This window comes from Engystomops pustulosus, chromosome 2 (assembly GCF_040894005.1).
Source record: "Engystomops pustulosus chromosome 2, aEngPut4.maternal, whole genome shotgun sequence".
Lineage (NCBI taxonomy): Eukaryota > Metazoa > Chordata > Amphibia > Anura > Leptodactylidae > Engystomops > Engystomops pustulosus.
This window is the reverse complement of record NC_092412.1, coordinates 53,100,758-53,112,072: the sequence shown is the minus strand read 5'-3', so window position 1 is coordinate 53,112,072 and position 11,315 is coordinate 53,100,758.

The following is an 11,315-nucleotide window of genomic DNA, read 5'->3' as shown; positions in this document are numbered from 1 at the left end:
TACCGCATGACAAATATTAACGTGAGAATAGGGGTCAATTCACATTATTGCTGTTATTGCTTCATCTTTCCCATATATATGATTGGCATGTGCAGACAGACATCATGTAATTGTTTCTGAAGCAATCCCCAGATGAATGATACGTGCACACTGCTACCATGGAAGGAAATGGCATCAAACCCAATGGGCGACAGTAAATCATGTCCTCTAGGGTTGCTACTATTAATAATAATATTAAATCTTTATTTCTATAGCGCCATCAAATAACGTAGCGCTGTACAGATTATATGGAATATATACAACACTATAGAGTAATTACATGGTCATACGGAACAATAGGAGCGAGGGCCCTGTTTACGAGAGCTTACAGTCTATGGGGAGGAAGGGGTGGACACAGGGGGAATATGAGCTTATATAATGATACGTCCATTCTCTATGAGAGATCGGAATATTAAGAATTAATAAGAAAATATTGCTTCTGCATGAACCGGTCATCTGGCCATCATCTTATATACAGGCAGTGAGATGAGTAACCTGTGTGGTGGTACCTAGTGCTTGCAGGATAACATAGGTGGGAGGAGGACTCCGGGCGGTCAGTGAAAAGAGGACGGGAACTTACATGAAGCTGAGGAATGTGATAGCCTTGCCTCAAAAGTCTCAGTTGTATTAGGGAGGGTCCACACTTTCAGGTTTTCTGATGCAGGTTTTGAAGCCAAAAGCAAGTGTGGGTCATAATGGATGAGAGCATACAGTTGATAGATACTACTCATCTTTTTTCGCTGCACTCCTGGTTTGGACATCAAAAACTGCATCTGAAAACCTTGAAGAAGCAGGAGCCAAAATACCAGCCACAATAGGAGACAGGGCCCAAAAATAAAGACAATCATGGCTCCTGATGGGGATTGTAAAACATAAAATAAAATTAAACATAACCTGGTAACATAACATCTGGACGGCAACGCTAGCACCATTGCATGAGCCGGTGTGTTATATCATACTAGAGGAGTGGATGAGATGTTATCCATGCAGTGCACCACACACCCAGAGGCCGCTTTGACTTTTGAATTGCATTTACAACCCATTTACATTAGTAGTGTTAAGGCGTGAAAGCAGCCACAGCCTTTGAAATGGGTTACAAAACACCATGTGTTAACTCAGTCCAGTGTAATCACATCAGCGTGATCAGCATAAATGCACCAATTTTTTATCTGGCAACATTCAGAGAACTCTTGTCTGACCGGAGTAGTCCTGTCCTGTGTGTACCTATATTTAAAAGGTGAATTCCTAGGCTGTAAGTTTATTGCTGCAGAGCTACATTCATTTGGTACAACCATAATGTATCTGTGGCAGTGTATCTGCCGAAAAAGCACATTTAGTTCTGAGGTTATATTTCACCTTTAGGAAAGCTGATTGGGGAAGACAAGTCATGTAATAACAAGGCAGGTGTTATTGGTGGGGGTGAGGTTTAGGAACCCGAACTTGAAAATCAGAGGAGAAGCTGAGAAAGAAAGGGGGGGGGGGGGTGAAGCTAGAGAAAATAAGAGGGAGAAAGCTGTGAAAGAAGAGTAGTAGAAGCTGGAGAACAACAGGGGGAGAAGCTGTTGTATAAAAGGGTGAAGAAGAAGAGGAGGTGAAGATAGGTAAGAGGGAGAGAAAGAGAAGAGAAGCTGGTGGCTTAATAGTGCCAGTTATGGGACTGCATATGGTGAGATAGAAGAGCTGGATAGGCATTGGATCTTTATTGGCTTATTTTCTCTATCCCTTATCCTGCAACCGGATAACAAAAAAAGTTCAATCGTCTCCAATCTTTTTAACTGCCATTTTATGTATATGCCTCCTGCAGTGCGTATGTGAGTTATGTATGTGACTCCTGCAGTGCGTATGTGAGTTATGTATGTGCCTCCTGCAGTGCGTATGTGAGTTATGTATGTGACTCCTGCAGTGCGTATGTGAGTTATGTATGTGCCTCCTGCAGTGCGTATGTGAGTTATGTATGTGACTCCTGCAGTGCGTATGTGAGTTATGTATGTGCCTCCTGCAGTGCGTATGTGAGTTATGTATGTGCCTCCTGCAGTGTGTATGTGAGTTATGTATGTGCCTCCTGCAGTGCGTATGTGAGTTATGTATGTGCCTCCTGCAGTGCGTATGTGAGTTATGTATGTGACTCCTGCAGTGCGTATGTGAGTTATGTATGTGACTCCTGCAGTGCGTATGTGAGTTATGTATGTGCCTCCTGCAGTGCGTATGTGAGTTATGTATGTGACTCCTGCAGTGCGTATGTGAGTTATGTATGTGCCTCCTGCAGTGCGTATGTGAGTTATGTATGTGCCTCCTGCAGTGCGTATGTGAGTTATGTATGTGACTCCTGCAGTGCGTATGTGAGTTATGTATGTGCCTCCTGCAGTGCGTATGTGAGTTATGTATGTGACTCCTGCAGTGCGTATGTGAGTTATGTATGTGACTCCTGCAGTGCGTATGTGAGTTATGTATGTGCCTCCTGCAGTGCGTATGTGAGTTATGTATGTGACTCCTGCAGTGCGTATGTGAGTTATGTATGTGCCTCCTGCAGTGCGTATGTGAGTTATGTATGTGACTCCTGCAGTGCGTATGTGAGTTATGTATGTGCCTCCTGCAGTGCATATGTGAGTTATGTATGTGCCTCCTGCAGTGTGTATGTGAGTTATGTATGTGCCTCCTGCAGTGCGTATGTGAGTTATGTATGTGCCTCCTGCAGTGCGTATGTGAGTTATGTATGTGACTCCTGCAGTGCGTATGTGAGTTATGTATGTGACTCCTGCAGTGCGTATGTGAGTTATGTATGTGCCTCCTGCAGTGCGTATGTGAGTTATGTATGTGACTCCTGCAGTGCGTATGTGAGTTATGTATGTGCCTCCTGCAGTGCGTATGTGAGTTATGTATGTGCCTCCTGCAGTGCGTATGTGAGTTATGTATGTGACTCCTGCAGTGCGTATGTGAGTTATGTATGTGCCTCCTGCAGTGCGTATGTGAGTTATGTATGTGACTCCTGCAGTGCGTATGTGAGTTATGTATGTGACTCCTGCAGTGCGTATGTGAGTTATGTATGTGCCTCCTGCAGTGCGTATGTGAGTTATGTATGTGACTCCTGCAGTGCGTATGTGAGTTATGTATGTGCCTCCTGCAGTGCGTATGTGAGTTATGTATGTGCCTCCTGCAGTGCGTATGTGAGTTATGTATGTGCCTCCTGCAGTGCGTATGTGAGTTATGTATGTGCCTCCTGCAGTGCGTATGTGAGTTATGTATGTGACTCCTGCAGTGCGTATGTGAGTTATGTATGTGCCTCCTGCAGTGCGTATGTGAGTTATGTATGTGCCTCCTGCAGTGCGTATGTGAGTTATGTATGTGCCTCCTGCAGTGCGTATGTGAGTTATGTATGTGCCTCCTGCAGTGCGTATGTGAGTTATGTATGTGACTCCTGCAGTGCGTATGTGAGTTATGTATGTGACTCCTGCAGTGCGTATGTGAGTTATGTATGTGACTCCTGCAGTGCGTATGTGAGTTATGTATGTGACTCCTGCAGTGCGTATGTGAGTTATGTATGTGACTCCTGCAGTGCGTATGTGAGTTATGTATGTGACTCCTAGGCTAGGCGACAACTGTAATTCTACCTAATCACTTAAAGCAGTGGTGGCGAACCTATGGCACGCGTGCCAGACAGGGCACGCAGAGCCCTCTCTGCTGGCACGCGCACCATTGCCTCCACCATGTCTGTTTTATTAATGGAGCTCCGGCCAGGCTACAAGCTGCTGCTACGTGCCGGAGCTCCAGTGATTCAATAAGCATCGGAGAGGCAGAGCAGAGGGTAACACACTCTCTGCTCTGCTACATACACCTCAGCCCTCGGACGGACTGTCGGCTTCACAGTGCAGGCAGCAGCTGACCTGTCCTGCCATAACTTGTGAAGCAGCAGCAGCAGCAGCGTGTCACTGCCTCTCTCTTTGCTCCCTCCCCCTCCTCCTCACTGAACCTGAGCCCGGGAAGCCAGAAGCCGGCAGCCGGCAGCCAGGAGTTCACAGCAGCAAGATCACTGATAAGGAAGATAAGGGAATGCAGTCCCTCACTACAGGCAGGGGAAGCCAGGTACTGCATTGTCTGCTGTCTGTGTAAGCAGGCAGCAGGTAAAGTGTTAAATAATTGACTTCAGTGTTTTGTGCCCTCCACCTCACAACACCCAGTTTGCCCCAGTGAGGAGATCTTGCTAAATAGGTTTCCCCATCCCCTCAGTGCCTGATAGTTTGTATTTATTGTACCAGATGCGACTTGGACCTCATTTACTCACTTTTCCTGGCACTTTCAGTCCCTGCCCCTGTTTCCCTCTCCCGCAGCGCTGCTTTCACCTTCTAAATTTTGATAGATTAAGGCCCCTTTCACACTTGCGAGTGTGATGCGCTGAACTTGCATGCGCTGGATTGCCCGGGCTGAATGCTGCAAACCAGAACTGCACTGACATGCTGAATTCAGTACCAGTTTGCAGCGTTCAGGCCGGGAGATCCAGGCAGCACATGCTGCGAGTTCAGCGCATCACACTCACAAGCGTGGAAGGGGGTTTAAGCCTAAATTCTTGTGATTGAGATAGATCCCCACATGTTTGGATTGTAAATAATGGAAAACATGTGGTGCGAGTTCATGGATGCGATGGTGCAGTCAGATGTACCGCTCTGATTAAGTTTAGAAACAGAATTAAAGTGCATGGGGGCTAACCATGGCTCGATTTATATATGTGTTTCTATGTCTTGTTGAAAGCAAGACACTGGGTGCTAGCTGACAATCTAATGCACTTCCATAGCAATGCATATATGATCGGGCCATGGCTCGCCCCCCCCCCCCCCCATTCACTGTTAATGCTCTTTCTAAACAGAATGAAAGTGGTGCATCTGATCGCACCCTCAGTCAATCACAGTGTGTGAACATGGACTAAAGAAGAGGACTAATCCTAAGAGGAAGCAAGAAAGGGGACGCTAAAACTGGTGTAGCAGTAGCATTGGTGTCCTCTTACATGATGCCATATCTTCACTGTATGGCGGTGATAATTATCACTATATGGCGCCAATGTTCATCACTGGCATTAAAAGCAATTACTGTATGGTGGTAATATTAAGCATGATGCCATTTATGTTGTTGTAATAGTGATGCTCATCATGTGGCAGTATTATTTGGCGTTTAAATAGTGTTATTGTGGGTATTACTGGTCTAAATTACCATGCTGGCACTTTGGGATAGATAAGTGGGTGTAGGCTTGCAGTTTGGGCACTCGAGTTCTGAAAGGTTCGCCATCACTGACTTAAAGGGTTATTCCCATGAAGACAAAATTCTTAAGTATACTTAGCATAACAAAATAACACATTCTCTAATTCACTGTTATAAACAAAAATACAGGATTTCACAGATATAATTCTAATCTGTCTCTATCAGTCCTAGTGTTTACAATTTTGGTTTTCCCTGGATACAACCATAGATCTTCTTATTATGGTCAGATTCTTCTCATGAATAGCTTCTCTTGTCTGCACACTGCAGTGATCTCTGCCTCCTGCCCCTCCCCCTGCATTACAAGATCAGCTCAGACACTTCCTGCCAGCAAGCAGAAATTTGCAGAGACTCTACAAACTACAGACAGATAAGGTCTTTATAGCAGATCTAACTGTGTGTTTTATTGATTAGGTGAGTTAGCGGAGCTCAGAGTGTCGGGTTTTATATCCATCTCATGGATCTCCGATCTGTCTCATCTCTCTTTTTCTATGTGTCAGATACTAGAAGACTTTTCAGAAGTGAAATAAAAGTCTAGATAAATCCTGTACTATGATAATCTAAGCACATTGTCAGGACACAACAAGTCATAATGTATCTGCTAAGATAGTCCCCGCCCACACTCTGGAATTTTACACTGACCTGTATAGGGAGTGATAGGACCAAAAACAGCAATAAAATTGACTAAAAGTGTATAGTAAGGGGTTAAAAATGATCTTTATTGCATAAACATCACTAGGGGAATAACATTTAAGAACTTTCTTTGATGGGAAAAGCCCTTTTAATATTGTACAAGCCAAATAAATGGGGCTCTTCTATGTAGAGTTACCCCAATACTATTGCCACTATTGGATTATTACTCCACTTTTCATTTGTATTTTTGAAAAATGATTTATTATTTATTGTCAGTAAGGTGTAATTCCAAATAAATCTTCCACAGTATTAATTGACGAACTCCTTATTCAAAATTTTATTTTTAGCTTGTGGATGTGACTTGGGTTGTTCCTTGTCAGACTTTTAAAGTTGTGAAAGGTCTCTTCAGAATACTCAGGGTGTGGTCTAATATTCGGTATGTGTGATACCATTGCTGGAAAAATTCCAGAAACTGGCAGAATGAAAAGAGGAACAAAACAGGAGTTTAAAGTTAAAGCTCTTATTTGCATAGTTACATGTTGTCTAACATTCCCCAAATAGAAAAAAAGCCTTTCTGTGATAGGGTCTCCTAATTATTCCATGTATATGTGTGCAACAAATCTAGTGCTTGTGAATAGGACCTTGTGGCACCCACACATTGAACATATTGGGGCAGATTTACTTACCCGGTCTATTCGCGATCCAGCGGCGCGTTCTCTGCGGTGGATTCGGGTCCGGCCGGGATTCATTAAGGCAGTTCCTCAGACATCCACCAGGTGGCGCTGCTGCGCTGAAGAGCATTGGAACGTACTCAAGTTCACCGGCCTATTCCTAGTGAAGGTAAGTGCAAGCTCCGCAACACTTTTTTTTTTTTAATGCGGCGGTTTTTACGAATCCGTCGGGTTTTCGTTCGGCCACGCCCCCCGATTTCCGTTGCATGCATGCTAGCGCCGATGCGCCACAATCCGATCGCGTGCGCCAAAATCCCGCGGAAATCAGCGCAAATCAGAAATATTTGGGTAACACGTCGGGAAAGTGCGAATCGGGCCCTTAGTAAATGACCACCATTAACTGCAGGTTTTGCACAGTCTTAGGCTACATTCACATGAACGTATGGGGGGGTGTATACACTGCCGACATATATACGGCATATACACTTCTATGGCTTGACGGCACCGTACGGGAGCAGTACAGTGCAGCACTGTACAGCTCCGAACCCTGTAGAAAGATAGGACATGTCCTATCTTTCGACGGAGTGCGGCGCCGTGCACCATATATTCCTATGGAGAGGGGCGGGGGTGAGCGGCGCTCTCCCCCTCCTCCTCTCCCCGGCACTGCGGTGTGTCCACCGTTCTACGGTATGGCGGGCAACGGCAGTGTGAATATAGCCTTATACTGTACCAGTGTAGTGTATTTATTAAAATCCCACAGTCACATCTGCAGAAAAAAAGCCCTTTACAATCATCTGCAGCGTATCATTTCATTGCTTGGCTTACAGTGTGGAAATCAACCTTTGCAATGCTGAGTTTAAGCTTCCCTCTAGTGCGGCATAAGACGCATCAGAAAGCCGACGATTTCCGCTGATGGCTATGTTACCATTCTGCTATAGTTAGCCTAAGGCTATATTCACATGTTGTGGAATGGCTGAAGAATTTACCCAGTGTAGAGAACTGGGACTGGGAAATTAATATGGCCCGGGAAAAAGTTTTAAAAGTGGCCCCATGTTGTGGGTTGGTCCAAATTCTCAGAAGGTGGAGTCAACAAAAGGGGGCGGGTTCAGAATACGAACCACAGCCATGTTTGTAGAAGGTTTGCTTATGCAAAAAAGCAATTCTAACATTCCTTTGATATAAATAATATATTCTGCAGCAGCCGAGGTGTGTATTATGAGGTTCTCCAGCAGCTGAGGTGTCTTATATGATGATCTACAGCAGCTGCTGTGTGTATTATGAGGTTCTGCAGTAGCTGAGGTGCGTATTATGAGGTTCTGCAGCAGCTGAGTGTATTATGAAGTTCTGCAACATCTGAGATGAGTATTATGAGGTTCTGCAGTAGCTGATAAGTGTATTATGAGGTTTTGCAGCAGCTGAGTCGAGTATTACGAGGTTCTGCAGCAGCTGAGGTGTGTTATATGATGATCTACTGCAGCTGAGGTGTGTATTATGAGGTTCTGCAGCAGCTGAGATGTGTATTATGAGGTTCTAAAGCAGCTTAGGTGAGAATTATGAGGTTCTGCAGCAGCTGAGATATGTGATTTGCTTATCTACAGCAGCTGAGATGTGTATAATGAGGTTCTTCAGCATCTGAGGTGATTATTATGATGTTCTAAATAAGCATGCGTTTTTGGATGGACTGATTTAAAAACGGACCAAAAACAGGTTCAAAACTCCATGTGTGGCATCACCCTAACGCGTTTTTGGACCGTTTTAACACGGTTTTAGCACTTTTGTGAACTCCAAGGCATGGGTAAGTAAATGTTCCCCAATATTTTTACAGTCCATCTCTTGAGTGCTGCAAGCTATTTGGTTAAGATTGAAAAATAGAGAGAAAGATGTAGGAAAGATAGCTTATAGGAAGAAAGAAGATAGAAGTTATACAAGTAGACAGAGTTACAATAGCTAGATACCCATATATACTCGAGTATAAGCCGTCCCGAGTATAAGCCGAGGTACCTAGTTTACCACCAAAAACTGGAAAAACCTATTGACTCGAGTATAAGCCGATGGTGGGAAATGCATTGGTCACAGCCTCCCAGTATATAGCTGCCAGCCCCCTTCTGTAGATAAGCCAGCCTGCCAGCTCCCTTCTGTAGATAAGCCAGCCTGCCAGCCCCCTTCTGTAGATAAGCCAGCCTGCCAGCCCCCTTCTGTAGATAGGCCAGCCTGTCAGCCCCCTTCTGTAGATAGGCCAGCCTGTCAGCCCCTTTCTGTAGATAGGCCAGCCTGCCAGCCCCTTTCTGTAGATAGGCCAGCCTGCCAGCCCCTTTCTGTAGATAGGCCAGCCTGCCAGCCCCCTTCTGTAGATAATCCAGCCTGTCAGCCCCCTTCTGTAGATAGGCCAGCCTGTCAGCCCCCTTCTGTAGATAGGCCAGCCTGTCAGCCCCCTTCTGTAGATAGGCCAGCCTGTCAGCCCCCTTCTGTAGATAGGCCAGCCTGTCAGCCCCCTTCTGTAGATAGGCCAGCCTGTCAGCCCCCTTCTGTAGATAGGCCAGCCTGTCAGCCCCCTTCTGTAGATAGGCCAGCCTGCCAGCACCCTTCTGTAGATAGGCCAGCCTGTCAGCCCCCTTCTGTAGATAGGCCAGCCTGCCAGCCCCCTTCTGTAGATAAGCCAGCCTGCCAGCCCCCTTCTGTAGATAAGCCAGCCTGTCAGCCCCCTTCTGTAGATAGGCCAGCCTGCCAGCCCCCTTCTGTAGATAAGCCAGCCTGCCAGCCCCCTTCTGTAGATAAGCCAGCCTGTCAGCCCCCTTCTGTACATAGGCCAGCCTGTCAGCCCCCTTCTGTAGATAAGCCAGCCTGCCAGCCCCCTTCTGTAGATAAGCCAGCCTGCCAGCCCCCTGTTGCCGGTAAAAAAATAATAAACTGACTACTCACCATTCCTGACGGCCCGGACAGCTCCTCTTCATCTTCATGCCGCAGGTCCGCGGCAGCTCCGTGGCCGCGCCTCTTCTGTCTTCATGCCGGCTCGGGGCCGCGACAGCTCCGTGAGCTCCGTGCTCCGTGAGCTGTCGCGGGCCCGAGCCGGCATGAAGACAGAAGAGGCGCGGCCACGGAGCTGCCGCGGACCTGCGGCATGAAGATGAAGAGGAGCTGTCCGGGCCGTCAGGAATGGTGAGTAGTCAGTTTATTATTTTGTATACCCGAGTATAAGCCGAGTGTTGAATTTTTAGCACAAAAGTTGTGCTAAAAAACTCGGCTTATACTCGAGTATATACGGTATGCACCTCTTATAGGTAGCAGCCCAGACTTTTTCTGCTTTATTATGGCACTCACAGGCAGGAACTATTTAGCAGCTGCACACTGTGCTTGGATCTGTTCCTGCTGCTTTTGTGTTCCCCTCCCCTCAGCCAAATCCCGACTGGCCAGGACTAAGGTATTTCTGCTTTGCTTTCACAAAGCAGAGCAGCTTCTCCCTCACAGAGCTGCTGAATGCCCCCTCAAAGTTACTGCAGTATTTGTTTGGTCTATGGGGGAGAGCAGCAGCAAGAACACAGACCCCTGCTGCTGCTCTACCACCAATGAGCCAGGGCTCTGCACAGGGGGCAGGGCTCTTCTCCCCCTGCCGGTGTGTGGCATTCAGCCTTTATGTTGCTGATGTGAACAAGGAAAGGAATGCCACAAGACGGGAAAAAGAGCAGGCGCTGCTTCAGCGGTTTAAGTGGTGTCTTTATTGTATAAAAACTTTTGAACTGCACGTTCTGGCTGCAGGTCGCAGTCTTCGTCTGGTACAGTTAAAAATTTTATTTATTATTTTGCAACCTGCAGCAGAAACACGCTGTATAAAAGTTTTTTTATACGATAAAGACACCACTGGAGCAGCGCCTGCCCTTTTCCCATGTGGCAGTCCTTGTTCCACATCATCTTCTCCGGGTGACCTCTGCCTGATGTATGCCGGCTTCACACTCCACTGGGATACGGCGGTGCACCTACGTTTTCGTAGTGGTGAGCCATTAGGTTATTGACGCCCATTCTTCACAAACCTGCATTATACTTTACGCTTGACTTAGTGCTATTTTTCCTAGCGAAGTGGCTACTTCTCTGAACGACATCAGGAGTCAAGGATTGCTGTTCCATCTGATCCATCCTTCTCCAGTTTGATTGCTCAACTCTCTTACATTGCAAAAGTTTATCTTGACTGCATTCATCTGTCTTCTGTCACAGCTGCGGAAGGTCCACTGCAGCATTACCATACTGTGTGTTCCCAATATAAGAGGTCTCCACTCATTTTAGATATAGTACATGTTCAGTGCAATGGGGTTATCAGCGTTGAAAAAAAAGACCATTTTTCTTTTCGAAAAGATAGTCTATATGTAAAAACATATTCTGTCAGGAAATATGCAAATGCATTTTCCATGATGTCATAAGGAAAACATTGCCACCTAGTTGCCTTGTAGAGCAACATCAAAAATGACTTTCAGGAAGCCTTATGACACAATGCAGTATTAAAGCCAAACCAGTATATCTATTCCAGAAGGAACAGGTTCCCAACTGGGGAATTTCAATCCATATTTTATTCAAACCAGAACCAAAACTAAAAGGGGTTTCCATGTGAACACAGACAATACATAATACTGTATATAAGTAGTTTGAATTTAAAAGCTGGAAAGAACAACGCTACGGTGTTCACCTACCTTACTACATACCTGATTGTTTCTTTTATATGGGAGACACCTACATCATCTA